This window comes from Eschrichtius robustus, chromosome 11 (genome assembly GCF_028021215.1).
Source record: "Eschrichtius robustus isolate mEscRob2 chromosome 11, mEscRob2.pri, whole genome shotgun sequence".
Lineage (NCBI taxonomy): Eukaryota > Metazoa > Chordata > Mammalia > Artiodactyla > Eschrichtiidae > Eschrichtius > Eschrichtius robustus.
This window is the reverse complement of record NC_090834.1, coordinates 24,671,517-24,696,125: the sequence shown is the minus strand read 5'-3', so window position 1 is coordinate 24,696,125 and position 24,609 is coordinate 24,671,517. Positions and strand designations below refer to the sequence as shown.

General features: G+C 43.4%; 1 pseudogene; it reads left to right on the top strand.

The window, feature by feature from the left end:
• Positions 1-7,728: 7,728 nt before the first annotated feature.
• LOC137772568 (uncharacterized protein C4orf46 homolog pseudogene) lies at positions 7,729-8,275 on the top strand (annotated as a pseudogene).
• The last annotated feature ends 16,334 nt before the right edge of the window (positions 8,276-24,609 follow it).

Below are 24,609 nucleotides of genomic sequence, written 5' to 3'. Positions count from 1 at the left end.
CTGATTCCACTTGCACAGGGTCCAGTCTGGGTGTGTGTGGGGAGTGGATGCCTCCACTGCTTTTCCGTAGCCCATACACCCATCAACGACATCTCCCCACGAAACCTCACCTTGAACACAACCTTGTAGACCTCACTCCTGGCTGCAACCAACTATAGGTATGAATTTCCATTCACTTCTCTAAAGCAGAAAACTAGGCAGTTCTGTAGCCCAAGGTCAAGAGAATGACCATGCAGCCACGTTCCTGAACTTTGGTGCAGAAGCAATGGAGAGATTGCAGTAGAGTTCAATGTTTTTTATAGTCTTAAAGGTAATTAAGGTTTAGAGGATTAGAGGAGGTGCTTTATAACAACATCTGCCCGTTTAAGATAAAATGTGCAGATCAAGACGTGGACTCTGTGTTCAAAACCATACAAGATTGTCTTCCATAGAAAGATAAAGTTATCCAAGGTGGACTGACTAGATATGGAAAAATCAGAGAGATGCCCCTTGTAGATACAGAAGTAGGAATTAAATTTCATCAAGGCTGTCACCTTTGTCACCATGCTATCAGGTTAACTGTTTACCGGGTTCCTCACTGCAAGTACCACGATTCAAAATTATACCAATCTCTCCACCCAAAATTTTCAATAGATTCTTTTACAAAGACAAAGAGAAGGTTTAGCTGAGAATGACCCAACCAGTTCAATGGAATGCACTATGTACAGTTTCTTAAATGGTTACCTTTTAAGCATGAATGTATGTATGAGATGAAGTAAGTAGGGAAATGAAGTCCCAGCTAGGTCTGTCAGACACCCAAGTTCATCGCTTTTCAACTATTTCCTCCCCATCTCCCAGATGAACAAGAAGGTGTAGGGATAACCAAAATCTGAGGAGTGACTGAAGGTTAAGTGAGGAGGAGAGAGTTAGGGGGTAAGAGAAGGGAGCCCTGATGCTGGGCATGGATAAGAACTTGGGAAACCTGTGGCAAAGGGTGACTCCACAACACCCCCTGTTGGCCTCTCTGTGCCACTACCGGGCAGCTTCCAGTTGGAAGGGTCTCTCCAGATATCTCTTAACACTTCCCCCCTTAACTCTCCACAGCCACCACCAAAGGGCTGGGGAAAGCTCACCTTCAAATACCACTCCTTTGGGATTCTTAGGTTTGCCTCTTTCTCTTGTCTTTTGTTTCCTTCCCTATTGTGAACTGAATTGTGCCCCCCTCAAAATTCATATGTTTAAGTCCTAACTCCTAGTACCTCAGAATGTGAATGTATCTGGAGATAGAGCCTTTACAGAGGTAATTAAGATTAAATGAGGTCATAAGTAAGGGCCCTAATCCAATAGGACTGACATCCTTAGAAGAAGAGACAGCAGGGATGTACATAAACAGAGTAAAGGCCATGTGAGGACCCAGGGAGAAAGCAACCACCTGCAAGACAAGGAGGGAGACTTCACCAGAAACTGACCCTGCCAACACCTCGATCTTGGGCATCCAGCCTCCAGAACTGTGAGAAATAAACTTCTGTTGGTTGAAGCCACCCAGTCTGTGGTATTTTGTTTGGGCAGCAATAGCAAACTAATGCACTCTGCCTGCCCTTTTCCTCCCCCACCCTCCACTCCACCTCCCCACCCCGAGACCCCAGCAGCCCAGCATACAAAGTCAGCGGCATCCTCGTTCCTTCATCTCTAAACTGAAGTGCTCTAAGACCCTCTCTAGTCACTTCTAACTATGGTCTTCCATCCACCTATAACATGAATTATTCCACTAGAGTGGGAGAGAAGTCAACATGTAAATTATGAAAGACTAAGACGGCTCTCTCTCAGTTCTGCTGACTTTTAAAGCATTGCTTAAGTGCCTGCAGGATTTTATGTTCCATTTGCTTCATATTTACTGAGCCCCCCATTAGGTGCTGGGGATAGTACTGGGCTGCTGACTTCTCTGTGGCTCTGCCTCCCTAATTTACCCCTAGGTCCAAGTAAAATGCTCTGATAAACTTTGTCCCACACTCTTTTTCTCTTGCTCTCCTTCTCACCTGTGTTCTCTTTCTCTCTCTGGAACTTCAGAGTCAGACACTCTGGATTTGAGACCTAGTTCTGTTGCTTAATATTCAACACATGGTTTTAGGCCTGTTGACCTTCCCAAGCCTCACATGCAAAAAACATGTGGCAAAAACTGCTGCACGCCATCCTATATCCAGTCTTCCTTTCATTCTTAGAGGTAGACTGACTTTTCTTGGGCATAAATGTGCAAAGCTAAAAGCTTTTCTTGGGCATAAATGTGCAAAGCTTTGCAGCTAGAAGCAGCCATGTGACTAATATCTGGCCAATAAGATGGAAGTAAAAGTACTGTGTGCAACTGATAGAGAAGCTGCTTATGAAGAGCTAGTTTGGCTGGGAAATAAGCTCTTTGTCTTTCCCCCTTTCTTTCCTTCCTGATGCCCAGAATGTGGATGTGATGACTAGATCTTAAGCAGCCATATTGGACCATGAGGTGAGCGAGAAGAAAAAGAAATACACTGAGGATGACAAAACAGAAAGATGGAGAACCCTGGATCCCTGTTAACTCTGAGGAGCCTCCATACCAGCCCTGGGCTGTCTTGCTCTAAGCTTCTTTTACATGAAAGAGTAAATCCTTATGTATTTAAGCTAGTTATTTTGGTCTGTATATTATGAGTAGCCAAAACATTACCATCAGATACAGAAGATAATAATACCTCATAGAATTTTTGTCAGGGTGAAATTAGATACTAGATGTTAAAAACGTGGTGTATTGTGATATACAGAAAGTGCTCGGTGTATCATGCAAAATAAATAGATAACCATGAGGGACTGTTTGTTTGGACCCCAGCTCCATCATTTATCAGAAGCTCACCTCCTAGTCACTTAGCCTCCAGTGTCCAGTGTCGAGAATTCTGCCCTGATAACAGTTCCTCTCTCTGTTGTGTATAGAGGCAGACCTGGTGGCTGACCTTGGTCTGCTGATCTCAGCACTTTCTTGGACCTTTCGTGCTGTTTACTCTGCCCCAAGTTTGTGTACAGCATCACCCCTCCCCCGACATTGGTGCTCCCCTACCTGACCCCTTAAATACACTCTCCCCCAATCTCTCATGATCACCACACACACTGTGTCTTCCCATGGAGTTACTGCCACTTGTGGAACCTCATCTCCAGGCCTAATCCTTCTCAAATACCTGCCCTTCTCCTTCTGAATTATAGTCCAACTCCTCTGGCTTGGGCAGAGTGGGCCTGCCTCTAATGAACAGTAATTTCTGAGTTGAGCATTTGTGTGTTTATTTGTTTACAAAATCTAGCCCCTTCTATATAACAAGTACCTTTTGCTTCTGTTAGAAAACCAGAGGCACGTGGCGTGTTTATTCCCAGCTTCTTGCCTTTGATCATGGCTATTGTCCCCTCAGAAAGGCTCCCCCTCCTCCTTTTCTACCCACATGATTTTGTACTTTTCTTCTTTATATTCTACATTTTCAAAATGTCTATATTGTGTACCACTTGCTTTTAATAATTTTTGAAAGAGGTAGTGTTTGTTTTTCAATGCTACACTGCTTTTTCAAGCCTGGCTCCTGGAAGTCTTTGCTGACCCCTGGAGTCCACACCTTCATTTTCCTGATCTTCGCTCCAGGGACAGGAGCTTCTGGTCAGTTCTGCCTATAATTAGAGGCTGCCCTTCGTTGTCCTCCAGTGTAGGGATGTTCAGGCCCCTCATCTCCACTGTAAACTCATTGTGATGATTTTAAACTATATCCACAAATTCTCAGTGAAGCCTAATTCTCCTTTCCTTGAATGTGGGCTGTACTTAGTAATTCGCTTTTGATGAAGAGAATGTGACAACAGTGATGGCATGTAACTTCCAAGACTAGGTCATAAAGGCACAGCAGCTTCTTTTTGCTCTCTCTCTCTCTCTCTCTGTGGGAAGCAGCTGCCATGACATGAAGACACTCAAGCAGCCCTATGGAGAGGCCCACATAGTGAGGAACTGAGGTCTCCTGCTGATAACCAGCAAGAAACTAAGGTTTGCCAACAACTCCGTGAGTCATTTACTAGAGAATGAAAGAAATTTCAGAATAGGGTTTTCTGATGCTAAATTCTAAACTTTCTTCCATCTTAAAGTGGATCCTCCAGCCCTAGTCAAGCCTTCAGATAACTTTAGTCCAGCTGACATCTTGACTGTAGCCTCATGAGAGACCCTGAGCCAGAACCTCTTATCAATACTTGCTAAATAGCAACTGACCCATAGAAACTGTGTGAGATCAGAAAATATATATTGTTCTGAGGTGCTGAGTTCTAGGGTTGCATCATAGATACTAATAGGCTCCTTGAGGACCATTTTGGGGCATCTTTCACAATGTCTTTCACAGCGTGGTCTCCTAGTAGGTATATATTAAAATATTAAATATTTTTCAGCAAATTGCTTTGACCAGGAAGGACTGCCAGGTCCTCCAGGGCATAGGAAAGTTTGGAGAAATCTATAATTTGGAACTTCAGGGCAGCAAAGAGAATATAAAATGGTGAACTAAGGACATGGCATGATTTAGCAGTTTACTAGTTTCCTATGGCCACTCTAACAAATTATTTCAAACTTTGTGGCTTAAAACAAATTTATTCTCTTATAATTCTGAAGACCAGAAGTTGAAAATCTGTTTCACTGATTTCCACTGTCAAGGTGTCAGGAGATCTGGTTCCTTCTGGAGGTTCTAGGGGAGAATCCATTTCCTAGCTTTTCAAACTTCTAGAGTTGCATTTCTTGCATTCCTTGGCTCACAGCCACTTCCTCCATCTTCAAAGCCATCAGGAGAGCATCTTCAAACCTCTCTCTGCTACAGCCTTCACATCACCTTCTCTCTACAAAGACACTTGTGACTACATCTGTCCACCGAAAAAAAAAATGCAGTGCACAACCTAAAAGTTGAGAATCATGTTTTATTCGGCAGACGTACTGAGGACTTAAACCAGGGAGACAGCCTCTCAGATAGCTCTGAGGGACTGCTCTGAAGTGGTAAGGGAGGAACCAGGATATATAGGGGTCCTTGTAAAGTAATCCAGGTAGTCAGAACATGGAAAGATTACTGTTAATTAAATAAAGCCAGACATCTCAAGTTAATGAATTTAGTGCTTTTCTATGTATTGGAAGATGCAAGAGTTTGGGCTCATTGAAATCATTCCTTTGATATGCACCTTAACTATCTAGGACCAGCATCCAGTTTTTCACCATCCTGAATCCCCTCAGGGTGCGCTGCAGCTGGGGTGGCTGCAGTGGCTGATGCATTGATGGCCACAACATCCTTTGTTTTCCGATATGGCAGGTGACATTCTTCATCCACACATCTGTCCCACCTGGGTAATCCAGAATAACTGCCCCATCTCAAGATCTGCAACTTACTCATATTTGCAAAGTCCCTTTTGCCATATAAGGTGACACTCATATTCTGGGGATTAGGATCATTAGGACCATCTGGGGGTGACCACAAGCAGAAATACCCTACTTCTAAGGTCACACAGATTCAAATTCAAATCCTCTGAGTATCAATTGTATGATGTTGAACAAAAACAGTTAACTAAGCCTACGTTTTCCTCATCTCTATAATGCAGACAATAAAGCTTATTAAACGAATAAGATATGTCAAAGCACCTGGCACTTGGTGGTTTCTAAATAAGTGCTGGTTTTTCTCTTCCTCCCTTTTATTGAGTATCAAGGAAGAATAGCACTGGGCCAAGAAAGAAGAGGACTCAGAGACCATAGGACTTGTAACTAGTTTTGTTGGCACTTACTATTTACAAGGCAGTTTTATACCTATTATCTCATTTGACTATCTCTTCCATTTTACCAAATGAAAACAGAGGCTCAAAGGAGTTAAGTGATTTTCCCCAAATCAGCCAGCTTGTAAGTGTCATCATTGGGTTTTCTGATACTAACTTCTTAACTTTTTCCTTTATACCCCAATGCATTTGAGTAGGGCCTGCAAAAATCAGAACAGCTACCCAACAAAGTATGAAATGAGGAAAGAAGGACAGCAAGGTAGCGTGTTATTGCGAATGCTCGGAGGGATAGTTCGTAAAATCTTGGAGAGGACAGAAGGGAAGAGCGATCCTGAGAAGATAGTGTTCTCCGAAGGCTGGCTCTTGGGAAGCAGGAAGATACAATCCACTCTCATTCTTTTCCTCTGACAAAGGCCCAGAAGAGCACTGGTAAGAATTATCTCAGACCCTAGGTAATAACCTTCAGATGTGGCTGATCCGTGTGGCTTATCTCGGGAGTCAAAGGCCAATCCGGGGACAATTCCATGGTTCCTGGAGGGAATGACGTGGGATTGCACTTCGGTGGAGCCAGACCCAGAAGGTGGGAGAGCTGCCCTGACCAGGTGAGGACTTACACTGAGAGGAGAGGGTTACTTGTGACCCCCCTCGGGTGACAATAACAAAATAAAATTAATAACAGAAACACTTCACACTTAGCCCTCAACATTGACAAAGCACTTCAACCTACATTTTCTCACTTGGCCTCACAAAATCATGCTCACTTTACAGAGAAAGAAATGGATATGATGAAAGAGCTATCACTTACTGAGGGCTTAATATGGGCTGATCACAGGATCAGGGGCCCTACAAGCATCACACAAACATAATCATCTCGCGTTCTCCATGAGGCAGGTCTTCTTATCTCCAGACCCGAAGCTCAGAGAGGTTAAGTGGCTTGCCCAAGTCCACAGCTCCCAGGAATCAGAATTCAAACAGGACAAGGCGCTTGCTAGCAGAGGATTTTAAAGGAGCACGTGCCTGGCACCAGGAAACACTCTGTGAGCAGCGAGTGTTATTTGCTGCTGTCAGTATTCTTAGGAAGGCTTTGGCCCATCCCCTGTCTAAGGATCACTCTTCCACAGGTTCCTCTGGGAGGAGACCAGTCCTCCACTGGGACCAACTCTTCATTCTGGAGTTAGGTCCAGTTAGCCATTGCTGGCTTCAGGCCCTTCTCCATTAAAAAGTGCCCACTAGGAAAATGAACGTACTGAGTTCCTACCTGTCATCTCATGTCAGTGTAAACCATTTACCAGAAGGAATACCCCATAGGAAGGCTAGAAGGAGGCATTCCTCTCCAGCCAGCAGAGGATTTAATGAGAGAAAAGAGGGAACCCGAGGGGCCGGCACAGTGCATTATACAGCGTCTGCTTACAGGAGCCTTAGTTGTGGTCTGGAGGGCCCCGTGTGACCATCACACCCCCGGAGGCCACCCCAGCAGAGGGCACCATGGCTACCCCTCTAGTGTAGCTGCAGCTGCCTTTGGAGCTTACTCAGGGCCTGGTTGGCCACTGATTGAACAAATGGACACAAACCCACCACTAGTCTCCCAGCTAGGCCAACTCCGGTGCAACCAGCAGGGGTCACATCTTTCTGCCTTGTTTCTCCAGAGAAGGGTGAAGTCCTCGGGCTGCTGCTGAGGGACCCCACCCAGCCCCACCTCCCTCAACAATTAATCCTACTTCCTGAGGGACCACCACTTGGTCCTTATCCCTGGCTCTGCCCCAGGGCAAAGCGTGGAAAGGTCAATTTAAAGACAGGAGGTGGAGTCGGAAGAGGTAGGCTTTGGGGCAGAGTGAATCAAATCCAGGCCCCACTTACAGGCTTTAATTCATTTAATTCAATTAATTAATAAATTCATTTGCTTCATTCATTTCTTTATGCCTCCCTTTCTTCCTCTGTAAAGTGAGAATAAGACTTCTGATCTCTTGTATCGGTTCGGCCGCCGAGGTGCCATCCCACCGCCCAGCCCGCTCCATGGCGGACCCGGAGGAGCTGCGGCTTTCCCCGCAGCCGCCGCCCTCCTCTCCCTCGTCTTCAGACGCGTCTTCAGCATCTTCCCCCGGCACCCCGGGGGGTTTGGGCCGTCCGGTTCCGAACAGGAACAGCGGCCGGCCGGTGGACCCGCTGGAGGAAGTGGTGCTGCAGATCGGAGACGCAGCATTTTCATTAACCAAACTTCTTGAAGCTGCATCTGCAGTATCAGCTCAAGTGGAAGAGCTTGCCTTCAAATGTACAGAAAATGCACGTTTCCTTAAAACATGGCGGGACCTCTTAAAAGGAGGCTATGATTCCTTGAAGCCTGACAACTGATTTGACTGTAATAATCCATACCACCTCATTTATGATGTTTGCACATGTGCCGTGTGGATAGGATAATCACCAGCAGTTCTGTATACAGAAGATGAAATTTTTCTTGGTTTTCTTCATTTTGTGAAAACAGAATATGATGTTATTTTTGATGTTGGCCCGTTTATCTTTAAACACTTTCTGTTCTCTAAACTTTCAAAGACTCTTCTATGAAAGTTAATTTAATCAGTAGATAATATTAATAATGCCACAGTGCTACCAGTAGCAAACTAGGTGGACCATTATTCTCTTCAGTTTGCAAGAAGATACCAAAAATGGCAGAGTTTGAAGTCGAGCTTTATTATATGGACCAATGTTAGATTCAGCTCCATTAGGCTAAGTTCCCTAGAACCAACGATTGTGTCTTGTTACTTCTATATTTCCAGCAGCTAGAAGTCTGTTACACAACAATCACTAAATGTTTGATGAATAAGAGTTGACAACGTAATTTAAAGCTGTTTTTTCTTCCTGTTTTTAGCATGAAGATTATAATTGTTTCTCGAAAAAATATTTGAGTCAGAACCTCATTGACTTGAAGAAAAATGTTTTTTTTTTTTTAAAGAGGATTTTGAACTTTAACTGGTGACAGCTTTTTAAAATATATGATAAATATTTTTCACCCTTCTATCATGCTTTCCAAAAAAGCTTTTACTGAAACCTGTCTCGAAAGAATGCCTATTTTTTTTTCTAAGATAAACTGCTTTTATGGATATTTCTCATATTTGATGTTGTTATATGTTTGCTCTCTTTGAAGTGCCTTATCAAAATTGTCGCTCTGTATTATTACTTTTGGAGCTTGGCAAGTAATAATTCTAAATTCTAAATATAATTCTGAACAAGTTACTTTTTAAAAATGCATCAAATTTAAATGATGTAATTATTTTCCTATTATTTGATCTTCATGACAGTGTTCTATTTTACTTGTCCCGTATCTTACGTTGCGCTGCCTCTCTCTCTCTTTCTCTTTTTTGGTGGGTTTGTGTCGTATATGTCAGTGATTGAACCAACTAATTCTCTTGCTGTGTAACTTCTGGACGCCTCTGATACAGTATCTTACTTCTTTGTAGGTAAGGAGGTAGGTGCAGAACTATATTCCCAAGCCCCACAATGGGCCTGTGAAAGGGGACACATGGATGGGCAAAGGATAGTTTTGTTTAGCATATTAGGTCATGGTTCTTGATTAATTTTTTTAAGCTAAGGATAACACATATGGTGTGTTCCTATACCAAAGAGATGCTTATTTTGATATTAGAAAACTTCTTCTTATGTGTCATGAAAATTGCAATTTTTAAAATGTTACAAAAATAAACTTTTGTTCAAACCAAAAAAAAAAAAAAAAGACTTCTGATCTCCACCTCAGAAGTCTTTTGTGAGGGCTGGTAGAGTTTATGAATGCATGGAGAACAGACAGCGGAGGGCCTGTCACATAAGTGCCCAGTAAAGATCCTTGCCCACTTCCCCTTTCCTCTGAGCAAGGCCCCAGGTAAAGGGCGGGGACCCCAGCCTCAGAGCGCTTGCTGCCAGCCCAAATGGTACCTGACACACTTCAGTTGAGCCTCTCACTTGAGGAGGGGTGATCCACAGTGGGATAGGACAGAGCCCCAAACCCTGAGACAAGGACAGTCTGGACAGAAGCTGGACATATACTGGGCTCTCACTCACTACAGGGTCCCTGGACGCCAACCAGGGAAGCATCCATAGGCACCCACATTTGCATAGCATATCATAAACCTCAAAGCATCTTCACCTACATCATCAGCTTTGGCTTAACACCAGATACAGCATAGTATTAAGCAGATATAGAGCAAGTATGTCTTTTATCTTTCTCATTTTACAGATGAGAAACCCAAGGTTTCACCAGTTTATATAAATTACCTGAGGTCATGGAGCTAATGAGATGCAGAGTTGGGGTTCAAACCCACTTCATATGGTCCCCAGCTCAGTCCACCACACCCTGTCAATGAGCATCTTTCTGCCAAAGCTGCACCTGAGGCTGAGAAAGAAGCGACAGGAACCTGTTCAAGGTTAACCATGGCCTCTGGGCTGGAAGGGCTTGTCTGGGGGCTGACCCCTCCAGAGTGGTTTGTTAATTTAGTGCTAGCTCGACCCCTTCCATTAGCTGCTGGACAGAGCCAGGCCCAGGGGAGATGGACAGCAGGGCTTAATGGAAATGGGGATGCTGGTGACGATATGAACAATCTGAATTATGGTCTCAATTTGCACAGAGCCTGATGGATTTGCAATAATTCCAAACCAGGTCAAGTGTCTGTGTCTCCTCTTTTGCTGATCTCACACAAAGTCCCTCCATTTGTCAGACTCCGACTCGATCTCTCTGGGTAGCTGCCCGCCCCTCCCTCCCTTTGTTAGCCGTGCTCTCCACAGCTCTCTCCACAGTACGCTGACCCGAGGTCACCTCTGCAGCTGGGCCCCGAGGGACTGGGACTGCGATTAGCAGGGCTTAGGGACCAGAGAGCTTGGGGATCATCCACAGAGACTGACTGCACTCCGTCCCAGGACCGCATCCTGTGGTAGTTTTGAAGACAAAGGGACAGCATGATTTGGTATCTTAGGGGTTCATTGTGTGTAGGTGAAATATGGTTATAGTTAATGGAGTCTGGGATATGGCTGAGGCCTCCTGGCAGTGGGAACTTGGACGGCAGAAGCCTGGAGCAGATGCTGGAACTTCCTCCTGGCCAAGCCAGGACTAACTGACATATTCTATAGTTACAAGAATTCTTGAAAACTTGAACGATCTTATGACATTTTCCATCTTCCTGCACTCCTGCAGCAGGGGGCTTTGAACAGGAGGAGGGAGGGTGGTGGGGTTGGGTGGAGGACAGAGGCTGGGCCAGCAGGCTTGCTGCTCTCAATCTCGCATGTGTGGTACGAGCCTGGCTAAAGTGGTGGAGGAAAGCCCTCAGGTCATCTTGACCAACCACCTAGCAGGTTTGCAAATTTTCTCCACAGTTTCCCTAGCAAGCGGCCATTTGGGCTTGCGGCTGAGGGCTTTGGTACCAGGGAGCTCTATGGGGTAACCCAGACCAGCTCTAACTGTTCAAATAGTTCTCCTTCTATTAAGGAAAAAATCTCCCTTTGGCTTCCACCTTTTCTTATCTATAGCAAGGGTGAAAACGTGGCTAATAAGGTACTTATTAATAATTTTCTTCTGGTGTGCTTTGCTTAGTGATAGTAAGATAGCCTCCTCGGGCTTCCCTGGTGGCGTAGTGGTTGAGAATCTGCCTGCTAATGCAGGGGACACGGGTTCGAGCCCTGGTCTGGGAGGATCCCACATGCCGCGGAACAACTGGGCCCGTGAGCCACAACTACTGAGCCTGCGGGTCTGGAGCCTGTGCTCCGCAACAAGAGAGGCCGCAATAGTAAGAGGCCTGCACACCGTGATGAAGAGTGGCCCCCGCTTGCCACAACTAGAGAAAGCCCTCCCACAGAACCGAAGACCCAACACAGCCAAAAATAAATTAATTAATTAATTAAAACAAAAAAAGATAGCCTCCTCCCTTTCTTCTCCCAGGAGCACTTCCTTGGTCTACTTAACATCGTGGGAAATGGAAAAGAGCTCTAGACTAGCATTCAGAAGACCTGGGCACTGACCCCAGCTAAACTATGTATAATGTTTGGCAAGTCTGTTCATGGGTCTGTCCTTGCCCTCTTAACTCTTTTTTTTTTCAGGGGCTTATCTCTTTATTTTTTTAAATTGAAGTATAGTTTATTTACAATGTTGTGTTCGTTTCAGGTTTATAGCAAAGTGATTCAGTTATTCTTTTTCAGATTTGCCCTCTGAACTCTTGATATAAATTCATGGATTTCTGGATGAGCCACAATTGCTGGATAAGCACCTACTATACACTTGACTCTAGTATGTGTGTTGTAGAAGAGACAGGACTTAAAAAAATAACAACAGTTATTATTACTATCATTTAATGAACATTTATTATACGCTAGGAATTTTGCTAAACACACCACATACATTATCTCTTCCTTTCTCATGTTTCCACCTTCACAGGTAAAGTCCATTATTATCTCCACTTCATAGATGAAGAAACAGAGGTCCAGAGAAGTTAAGTAACTTGCTAAACATGACATAACTGATGAGTGGTAGAGGTGCAATTTGAGCTCAAGTTTGTCTGGTTCCCAAAATATGCTCTTAACCACTATGCAAAGATACCATCCCATCCTCATGGAACCTAAAATCTAGCAGGGGAGAAAAAACTACACCACAAAAAACACTAAGATATATATATATAGACATATAGAGAGATAGAGATATATATACATACACAAATATTGAATCATTATGTTGTACGCCTTAAACTAGTGTAATGTTATGCGTCAATTACATCTCAATGAAAAATTTTTAAGTAAAAAGTTTTTTAAAAACCACTAAAGACAACAAAAGGTAATGAAAAGAGAAAGTAGAATTAAAGTTGAGGTTAAACTTCAGTCTAATAAGTGTGCTGTGCTAAAAGCCAGTAGCAAATATATATAATAATATACATGCATATATATACACATACATATACAATAAATTGATATATATACAAAAAATTGATATATATGTATACACACACACACAGTGAATGAATGAATCTCTAGGCAGAGCAAGGCCAAAAATCCCAAAGAAAACACAGGATTTGAGAAATTTCCAGGGTACTATTTCCAGGGGATTAAAAAGAACCAAAATGGGAACTCCTGTGCAGAAAGCACATTAAAGAAAATATGAAGTTTTTACTACCCATTCATCCATTTATTTACTCAATAAATGTTTTGAGCACCTCTATGTGATAGGCATTGTGTTAATAATACTGTAACATTCAGTCCTTGCCCTTCAAGGAACTAGCCTAGAAAGAAAGTCAGACACTCAGGGCAGTGGAGTAAAAAAAAAGAAAAAATAAACCACTAAACTAATGAAACAAAACAGCAAAGAAGATGCTACTCTGTGCTGTGCAGACAATAAATGCTTTGGCCTTGAGAGAGGAGAGAGGGCGGCATGGGCCGAATGAACAAAGGAAGACTTTTTGGAGTAAGCTTTGAAGGAGAAGGAGAGAGCGAGGCAGGAAAAGGACATGCATTTAGTGAACAGTGAGTAGAGCAGAGAAGCCAAAACAGGGACTTAGTGTGTGGTGGGCAAAAGGCGTAGAGAGAATGTATCGAGCCACGTCGTGAAGGACTTTGGATGCTGGGGTAAGGGATGGAAATGTATCTCCTGGGTATTGTGCATGAAGAGCCATCCAGCTGGAGAAAGGCTGGAGGCAGGACGGCGTGATGGTGTGTGGAGCAGAGAGCCCCTGCCCCACCTGCAGAACACAGCCTCCTTGACACTCAGCTCTGGCACTGAGCACCCACCGCAGTAGAATCTGTGAGACAGGGTGTGGAGACTCCTTGAATAAGGAGATCCATTAGACCAGCTCATCTTCTGGCTGACAGATGGTTAAGAGAGAGAATGAAAAGGACAGAGAGCCAGGGGAGGGTGGGACAGAAGGCAGAAAGGCATGGCACAAGCCAAGCTCTGAGCCCTGGGAAGGCTGGGGGAGACCACAGCCATGAAGACTCTGGGTATCAAATGTAAAATAGATAGCTAGTGGGAAGCAGCCACATAGCACAAGGAGATCAGCTCAGTGCTTTGTGACCAACTAGAGGGGTGAGATAGGGAGGGTGGGAGGGAGATGCAAAAGGGAGGAGGTATGGGGATATATGTATATGTATAGCTGACTCACTTTGTTATACAGCAGAAACTAACACACCACTGTAAAGCAATTATACTCCAATAAAGAGGTTTAAAAAATTAAAAGGAAAAAAAAAAACCAGACCTAGGATTTAATTGTCAAAAAAAAAAAAAAAAAAAAGACTCTGGGTAGCCACAGGTGAGCTCACCAGAAACATCCTGAGGTCCAAATGCTCCCAAGCTGAGGAAGCCAGGGAAACTGCTTTGTACAGCATCATGCCCCAGCTCATTCCTGAGCAGTGGGCACTGGGCAGGTGCTCTGTAAGAGCTGAGAGGCTCTCCTCCCATCTAAGATGGGGAGCAGCCAAGCCAACTGGAGCATCTGTGCAGACACTGCGAAGGGCAAGGCTGGTTCCAGTTCTCTTCCAGCAGGGCTGAGGGTGGCAGGGGCGAGCTGAGCAGCCGGTCTGGTGGCTGTTCCAGACTGTCAGGCTCGACAAACCAAACAGGAAATATCACCCTCTGGTTCGGGATCACAGTTCTGACCCAATCGCTAGTGAGCCCCACATTCTATCTGTCCCGCCAGACGGAAACTGTGCCTGTTGGAGCAGAAACAGCTGACATGTTTGTTCGCTATGGGAACACGTAGGACCTGGGTGGTGGAGGTGGGAAGAGATCACAGGACTTCGGCAAAGCCCCAGCCCAGCAGAGGTCAAGCACTGGGGAAAGGCACTCTTTAAATCATTCCTTGGAGGGATCTGAATGTCACTGGTTACTTCCTGACAAGAAGAGCTCCATGAAACCCTTGTAAATCATTTGTTCAGCGCTTTACAATTTACAAAGGTCTTTCATTGATGTTTTCCCACTTAATCACCACCTTAGCCCTTTGAAGTAGATTAAACAGATAATACTCTGCATTTTACGGACGAGAAAATGGAGGGTCAGAGAGGGCTGTGTCTTGCCCAAGGTTACACAACTCATGAGTGGCAGTGTTGGGCTTTGATCGTGGCTTCTTCTTTCACAGACCTTGTTTGTCTATTAAACCACGTAATCTATCCTACAGTGACTGTTGGATTGGAGGAGGCAAGACAAAACCTAAAAATAAGAACCCCAACTAGTTACTTTGGGGACACACTAACCTTCCATGAGAAATAGTTTAAGCAGTTTTAGGGTCACCCACTTACATCCCATAAAGGAAAAGACTCAGATCTAAAGGTGAGCTGAGAGCCACGAAATATATTGAGTGGGCTGGGCACAGTATGTATCTTTATGTAACATTCATTGTTTATTCATCCATGCATTCTACAGTGTTTCTAAAAGTCAGGCACTGTACCAGGCAGAGGGGCATGATGAGAAACAAAGAAGAGAAGACAAGGTTCCTGCCCTCAGAATTTCAATTCTAGTAAAGATTATAGAAAATGAACAAACAACCAAAAAACCCATCTGCATTATGCTAAGTACACGAAGTAAAGAAATAAAGGACTAAGGTAGATAATGAGCAGGAAGGTGGGCATGTTCCTTAGATACCACAGTTGAAGAAGACCTCTGTGAGGAGGTCTCATTGGAAAGATGAGAAGAAAGCAGCTATGTGAAGAGACCATGGAGATCATTTGAGGCTCACAGTCTGGGGCAGCTGGCCGCACCAGAGGAGGGAGACTCAGCAGAATGTTTAAATGAAGCCATATTTGCTAGAATGAACAGAATGGGAGGTGGGGCAGATTGCATAGGGTTGGCTTAGCCAAGGAAAAGAGTTTGGATTTTGTCTCAGTGCAGTGTATTGAAGGGTATTACACAGGTAGAAGGCGTGATCTAATATATATTTTATAAAAGTCATTCTTGTTGCTTTGGGGGGACTAAAGAGGGTAAAGGTGAAACAGGAAGCCTAATTAGAATGGTAATTCAATAATTCTGTTGGGAAGTGATGACAGTGGGGATTGGGAAGGCAATGGAAAAGAGGTAAATGAATGCAGAATATATATTGGAGGTATAATTGACAGAATTTGTCATTGGATTGGGTAGATGGGAGTTAGAGTAGGGAAAGACTCAAGAAAGATTCCTAGAATTCTACTTTAGGTAATTGGATGGGTGGCAGTGATATATACTGAGATGGAGAAGACAGGTTGAAGCAAGTTTGAGTGACGAGGTGGAAGTGAAGCATTCTTTTAGACATGTTAACTGTGAGATGTGAGTGGGACATTTGGGAGAATATGGGAAGCAGGGATTTGGATATGTAAGTCTAGAGTTCAGATGATAGGGCTGGGCTGGAGATAAAAATATGGTAATTTGATAATTATCAGAAGATATGTGGCATTTTACAATCATGGGGATGAGAGCATCTAGAAAGAGAATGAAGAGAAGGGAAAGAGGGGATCCATGATCCAGCCTTAAGGAAGTCCAGCATTGACAATTCCAGCAGAAGAGGAGAATCCAGCAAAGGAAACTAGAAGGAGTGGACAGTGGTGTAGAAAGGAAACTAGGAGCTAAAAATCAGAGCGTTCACAAAAAGTTGCATGTTTCAAGAAGGAGGTGTAATCAGCGGTGCCAAATTCTGCTGGAAGTTCAAGATGAAGATTAATGTGGCCACAAAAAAACCATCAGGTGACCTTGAGAAGAGGAGTTTCAGCAGTGTGGAAGCAGAAGCCAGATGGGAAAGGGTTGAGTAGTAAATATCAGGTGTGAGACTAAAACAAACAACTCCTCCCCCCCAGCAAAACAAAACAAAGAAAAACCAAAAGACAAACAAACAAACAAAAATCAGGTTGGTAGGATCAAGGAAGATCATTATCATTTTTATGTTTTATAAGTTGGGAACATGTCTTACATGATATGAATGATTTGGTAGAGTGGGAGAAAATAATGATGCAGTAGATACAGGGGATAAATAACCAAAGAAATACAATCTTTGAAAAAGTGAAGGAAGACAGAACCGAAATATCTGAGGAATTGGCCTTTAATAGGGAAGAGATATTTTCTCCATTGCAGTACGAGGGAAGGAGAAAGTTGTTGCTGATGCAGGTGGATTTTCAGGTTCAGTAGGGAGTTAACATCTAGTAGTTTCTATTTCCTCAACAAGATTGAGGTCTTAACTGAGCATGGGTGTGGAGTAAGGGAATGGGTTGTTGGGAGAGAGAAGAAAGGCGTGAAATGATCATCTTCAGAAATGGAGAGTAAGTTTACCAGGGCAGTGTAGGATTGCCAGGCAGCAATGGGTGCCCAGTTGAAATATATCATCATGAATTTAATTAAAAATCAGTTTGTTTTGTGACTTTCTCCATTACTAGTCAGCTGCTCGGGAGCAGGCACAGAGAAGGCACAGTATTTAGAAGTCCAGTAAAGGAGGTTTGTAAGACAAGTTCAGTGGTGGGAGAGAGGAGCAAAGGGGTTGAGAGTATTTGTCAAGAAATTATGATGATGGACCATAGAATCTAGGCTGGACAAGAAAGGATGTAAAGCTAGGCAGGTACAAATAGAAAATAGGAAATGAATGTGGTCAAGCGATTAAGGGTCTCCTTGAAGTCAAAGATTCATGATAGAGGAGGTATCTAGAAAGATGGAGTGAGAGGAGGTGGATTGGAAAATGGTGTGTTTGATATTGAGATTTGAGAAGTGGTATAGTTCCTGTTAATTGCAAGACCCAGAGTATGGTCATAGGAGTGGGGGTGGGCCGAGGAAGAATAGAAGAAAACGTGGCTGGACATGAGAAGGTCAAGGAGCAGAGAGGCCAGAGTGCTGAATGGCTCATCCCTCTGCTGAAGTTTGCTTATGCTTTGTTTAGAGGCAAATGGAAGATGTTTACAAATACATACCTTGAAAAGGACCCCCCATCTTTCCAAGATGTAAATGTCCCATTTGAGTTAAGAAGCACATGTAATCTACTCCAGTGTTGATCAAGCTTGTCCTTTACGGCTATACAACTATCAGTTGTGGTGCTCTTTACGGAACATCATGAAATATGGACATATTAAACTTAAAAATAGCTCAACATAAAATGTTCACAATATCAGACACCATCTAATGCTAGAGTCTAGTTTAGATTAGTGGAGTAACTGGTGTCAAAGGCTTAAGAGAATGAAATTTAAAGTAGAGAAAATTCTATCCATTAACTTAATTTTTTCCACATATTGGGAAAAGACACCCATCCCGCATTGCTCCTTTTTAGCTTGAGAATAGTGTATACCTGATTCTCTTCCCAAAGTGTCTCCAGGACTCAGAGAGGAAAGAGAGGGACCCCATGGCCTAGGAAGGGGGCGCACTCTGAGAAGCTACACCCTGCCAAGGATTTAGTGGTAAAGGGAGATAGAGCTTCTTCCTCTGGGTCCTCTGAGAAGGGAGTCTAAGGAGGGGTTCTGGAAAACAACAGGCTATCCATTTACATTTCTACACAGATCAAAGAATAACAGAGCAGAACTTCAGAAAATTGCCTGAATCTTTACACCTGGCACATGTTTGTAGGTTTTATTACCCAAATTCTTTTTTTCCATTAACTAGTGTTTTAAAATCCCTTAAAGTGAGAAACATTGTGTATATGCTTCTGAAACTGAGGAAATAATCTTAGAGGGAGCTGGAGAATGACTTTGGTGGGCTAACTTCAGTCATTTATAGCCTACTTCTATTCTCCTCGGTCCACTCAAAGGGCTTATCTGACTCAAACACTCTGTAACATGAGGCAATTAAAAATGGAAAAGAAGCCTATTTGTTCCATGCATGGACAAAAGGAAAAGACAGAAAAGGCACCAGTCTCCCAGTTCTCCTTGTCTATTCTGAGCCCTTGGGTGAATAAAAGACTCACAGATCTAAGTTTACAAAAGACCTGACGGAAGAGGCTGATGAGAACCAGAGAAGTATGGAATCTCAAACCCTGATCCTGACAGGAGGGGTCCAATGCCACCTCCAGCACCAAAGGACATGACCAGAGCTCAGACCTTCTCTCCACCCCTTCCTCAAACCCCGACTCTTATTTGACTTCTGGAGTTGTTCAATAAACCAAAACATTCTTCTGTTAGTCATATGGACCACAGAAAATTGCTTTCAGCTCATACGTTGGGAGCTACCATGTGCACATTGGACAGCAGAATGGCCTTGACTTCTGTCTTTTCCCAAGAGGGGAAATATGTACAGTAGAGATCCCCATGTAGAGAATTCACAGGGTGAAACTTCTTCAACTTGTTCCTCTTAACCACCAAGGTAAGATGATCACAACAAAAATTAGATTTCTAAAAGAGATGGCCTATTCAAGAAAGAAAACCCTGAGAGGGAGAATAGGCTGTGGCAGCTGTGAAAAGGGACAAAAAGCCAGTTGACCCCTGGAGTTTGTGAGAAGAAAGGGCAGCCAGTCTGAAATGAAGCTTCACCAGCAGAAGGCTCCTTGAAGTTCTCCTGACAATAATGATGATGGTAATTTGTGGAATGTATAAATCTGAGACTTGGGGAAATAGCAGGTAGCAAATTTGAAAAGAAATGCTTTTTCCAACCCTTCTAAAAAGAGGATATTATCACTTGATGATTTGCATTGTCTAAAATGCTCCTTGGAGGAGCTAAAGGAATTGAGTGTCTAAAACTTGAAGAAAGGGGTAGAAATGTAGAAAACTCTTGGAAGGTGATGAGAGTTGAGATAAATGAGGTAGGCGCTCTTCGTCCTTCTCCCAGTCAATCAGAGTTCACTGCTACCATGACCAACAGAAAGAAAAGGGGTCACCTTGTCCTTTGCAACTCTATTTCTGGGTTCCTGGCTTCTTGCTTCAAACTTTGTCTCTGCCCCTCATCCAAGCTGCTTCCAGTATTCCGGTCCAGGTTGGACATTAATTGTGTGACTGATCTTACTACAAGATGAGAGTATTATAGTCATATTCAGGTCATATGGGTTTAGATAGATTCACTTCATAATCTGCTCAGGCTGCCAATGGTTCAGGTTTTAAATTAACATTAAGACTCATACACATTGTAGGAGTACAAACCCCATACAGGCTTTTTAGAGGGTAGCTTGTCAGTCTGTACCGAAAAACTCTTGAAGTGACTGTGTTCTCTTGGAACCAGTTCTAGGTTGTATTCTAGGAATTCATAGTAAGGAAGTAATCAGCACGTGCCAAGAGATCACATAGCAAGGTTTTTCCTCTCAGCACTGTTTATAATCGTGAAAACTTGGAAATAGATTTAGTATCCAGCAAAAAGGGATTGGTCAAATAAATTGTTCATATTCAAAAATGGAGTGTTAGGCAACCATTAAAAATAATATTGAAGGGAAATACTTATTAACTTAGAAATTGATTCACTAAGTATGTTAAATGGAAAAAAATCACAAAATGTTATTTACAAAACATACCATTTTGGTAATCTCTACTTAGATGAGTAGAAAAAGATAAACACTAAGATTTTAACAGAATGATTGCTGGGTGGTGAGATTCTGAATGTTTACAGTTTCTGTTTCCTGCTTTATCCATATTTTCTAACTTTTCTGCAGTGAACAAGTATTGCTTTCATAATAAGGAAAAAATATTTATCTTAATAAGGTTTTCCTTAAAAATTTAAAAGCACAGTTTCTAAGGCAAATCTCCCTTCCATCCTCCCCCCTCACTCCCATTTCCCATCCCCAGAAGCAACCTCTGTTACTAGTTTCTTGTGTAACTTTTCAATGATACTCCGTGCACATAGAAGCAGGAGAAAAAAAAAGTGTTTTTCAAACCCACACTAAATTAAACCTTAACACAGGGAGTCAGGAAAGGCTGGTTTCTGAGGAAGGAAATGTAGCTCAGGTTACTCTTCAAACACCTCTGACAAGCAGGGCTGAGACCAGGGTGAATAGAGTAAGGAGCGTGCATAAGATGCAAAATTAAAGAGAGTTACCAAATCCTCAGTAATCAAGGTAAAGAATATGCTGATGCAATATTTTAAATGTCAGAATCAATGCAAGAAATCCATGAAGAACAAAATAAAGACAGGACCAATATTACTATTTTTCCCTTTTGCCTCAGGCTCCAATATGGCTCCATCTGGCGCTGTTCCTGTCAGTGACACAGGAAGGAGAGAGAGTAGGAGAGAATGTCGGGGGACGGGAGGGAGGAAGGTGGGAAAGAGACCACCTACACCGAGGATTCACTCTGGGTCAGACACTGCGGCTGCCACTTTCTGGCCCTTATTTTAGGGGATGGAACAATCTCAGCTCCCCCAGGAGCACTCTGGCCTTCCTGCCCCATCTCTCACTCTTCCAACAGGGAGACACCTAGCTGGTGGGTTTGGGAGAAGAACTGTGCCCACATAACTAGCCTCTCCTTGCGGGGCATTCCTCCTTGCAGTAAGTTTTCAGGTGCTGGGCACAAATACCTCACTTTCTCAAGGAATTACCTCCCTCTGTGAAGAGGGAAGGTCCCTGGCAGCCGTGTTCATATAGTATGGCTTCACCTCCTGGTCAAAGCAGATTCAACCGCAGAGGAGACCTGACCTCACTGCGTTAGTCAGAGTCTCTGTAGACATTGGAGGTAAGATCCAAAGTGACCTAGTTGGTCTGTGTGAATTAAGACAGAGGGAGAGCCAATTCAGTCTGTGTGGCTGGCTGGACCCGTAACAGTGAATCCAGGAGTCCAGAGAACCTTCCATTCACCATGCAGGGTACTTAGCGGGTGAAGCTGGTCTGCAACAATGTAAACATGAAGAGAGCTGCAGGGGCAAGCAACAGGTTCCTTGTGATTTCCAGACCCTTCGGAAGCCCAGCTATGTTTCTGCCCTTGGCCTCCATGAGATGTTCCTGTGTACTTAAAATAAATGTCCCTTTTCAAAGTTGAAGCTAGCTCAAATTGTTGCCTGTTAACTTGCACCTGAAGAGTCCTGACTAATACAATGTCCAGTGTTAATATCATGATTATTCATATTTGCAGTCGTATCATGGCCAAGACCCTGCATACTTACCTGTCTGCCAGATTGTTTTCCTGTGTTCCACAATTACACTTCCCATCCACAGAGTTTTTCATCCTCTACTTCTTTTCAGTTATAAATTCATACCTTATGAATTAAGTAGGACTGCTTTGCATTGATTATTTCCAAGGTGTATTAGTCCCCATAAGCAGCACTGGCCATTGCAACAAACAACTCAAATCCGAGTAGCTTAACACAGTTAAAGTTTATTTCTCATTTGCACAAAATCTAGTGTGGATATTCCTAGTTGGGGATCTGTCCTAGGTGGCTCTTGGCCAAATGATGTTTCAGAGATCTGGGCTTCTTCCAATATGCAACTCCTCCATCTTCTAGAGCTCCATACCGTTCACTTCTGCCATGCGGTTGGGGACGGGGTAGAGACCATAGAGGATTACACTGAGTGTGCTATGGTAAGAAGGTCTAGAATCGGCACACATCATTTATACTCATATTCCATCCACCAAAGTCAATCCCATGGATTACGCAGATGCAAAGGGAGCTGTGGGATGCAGTGTAGCTGTGTGTCTAGGAGGGAGAGGACAGCAGATTCTCTACCGCAGGGAAGAGGACAAAGTCTAACTCTAGGGGAAAATGTGCTGTTTCTGTTTCTATGACCCTGGGAAGGTCATAGCCTCTCATTTTCCTCATCCTGTAAAACTAGGGATATACATCTGTTGTTCAAACTCTGTCCTTTGGAACCCTGGACTTCAAAACAGGTGCCCTACAAGGAATGGTGTGATGGAGCCAGCTGGTACTGGCTTCTAACATGGATTGCTAAGTTCTATGAAATTTTGTTAGCATGTTGTTAAATGAAGCCATTATTAACATTAAATCACAGGTGTACAAACTTATAATTCTATTTCAAGCAAAGGTAATAAATATTCAGAATTTATCACTCAATTATTTTATCACATCGTATTATTATCTTTGTTCTTGAGGTTGTTTACATCATTTTTATGTTTATGGTGAAAATACTACACAATGATGTGCTTCTGAGCAATGCTCCCAGCTTCACATCCAGTGACATCACACAGGTAGCTTGAAATCAGTGCAAGAATTTACACCATGGAAATCTGAAAATGCTATAAATCAGGGCTTCCCCTCTCCAGAGCCAGTTGGAATCTACCTACTAGTAATCACTCCCCACAGAGGGTGGGGAGCTGGACAAAGCTGTGAAAGAGAAACAGGACCAGAAGTACCCAGGGCCGTGCCCCCTCCCACCCGCTGCAATCAGAGCCAATGTGGTTCTGTTAGTTTTACATACTGGGCTCCCATGTAAGCTTTTGTTTGATAAGAGTATCCTACTGCTTAAAAAAAATCTTTCTAAGTTCCTGGCTACAAGATTTAAAGGTCCCTTCTTGCTCATTCATTCTTTCCTTCATGCATTCATTTAACATTTACTGATGCTTAACTTTTACAGTGTACACAAGGGAACAACTTATTTGAAGTCACTTATGATATTAATGTTCCACTCTGTTCCCAGGAAAGGGGAAAAAAAGTAGAATTAACATACACTGCATGCCTATAGTTTAGATGCAATCTCAAGTCACTCTCACCATACCTACAGAAAAGGAAAAGGAAACCTAAAAAGTTAAGTGGCCCAGCCAAGGTATCCATAAGGAGCAAGCAGCAGAAAAGACCCCAGGGTTAGTTACTGCAGAACGAGCCCTGGGTCTGGAGCCCAGACTACCTGACCCCTCTCCAATGCTCCCTCTCTATTTTCCCCGGGACTTTTTTGAGAAGCAGGGCCAGGGATCAGGGGCTGGACAGCAAATCCAGGAGCACCGAGAACTCTGCTCTGCACCCACTCTGAGCCTCCAGCCAGTTCCAGAGGCTTTCCCCAGTCTCTGTTGCTCTTGTCCTCTTTCACCCCAGGCCCACCACCCACCCTAATCTGGGGACTCTTGACAGCCAGTGTAGGGTGTGGTTCTGCCCTCCAGGCATTCCAAGTTCCTTAGGTGACCATTTTTGCATTTTTAGGAGAGGGAAGTTTTGTAATGAATCCACTCATGCACATCCAACTCACATTACCCCCTTCCCAAAGATACATCCTGTGGAGAAGGATGCATCTCCTATCTCTCTCTTTATAGAGAGAGAGCCTATATATATATATATATATATAGAGAGAGAGAGAGAGAGAGAGAGATTGGTTTCTTTTAAGGAATTGGCTCACACAACAGGGAAGAAGGGGCTGCAAAGTCCAAAATCTATAGGGTTGTTTGGCAGCCTACAGATTCAGGTAAGAGCTGGTGCTGCAGCTCGAGTCCAGATTCCTCAGGGTAGCAGACTGGAAACTCATCCAGGGTTTCTATGTTGCAGTGTTGAGGCCCAATTTCTTCTACTTCTGGAAACCTCAGCCTTTGCTCTTAAGGTCTTCAGTTGATCAGATAAGACCCACCCACATTATGGGGGTCATCTGCTTCACTCAAAGTCTACTGATTTTAATGTTAATCACATCTAAAAGCTACCTTCACAGCAACATCTAGACTGGTATTTGACTAAACAATGGAGCACCAGAGCCCAGCCAAGTTGACCATCACAGGGGAGTTTCCACCTCAGAGCCCCTCTGCCCTTTGCCTCTTACAGTGGGGTAATATGGACTTCTCCACCCTAAGATTTGGAAGAAGGCGTTTGAGAACAATACCCTTAATTATCATTGAATATAAAGGAGCTTTGCAACTAGTCTAGAATAGGAGGGGGAAATTTTCCACAAGAAATAGAGATGAAATTAAGTTGCTAAAAAGAAATGAGTGTTGTTGGAAGGAAATTAATCTCTATGAATTAGGACATTAGGGGCAAAACAAACCATTGCTCCAAATGGGTCTTGCCTCTAACCCCTGCCACCACCCCCTTGTTCCCCATTCACGGAACAAGAATTCACCCTT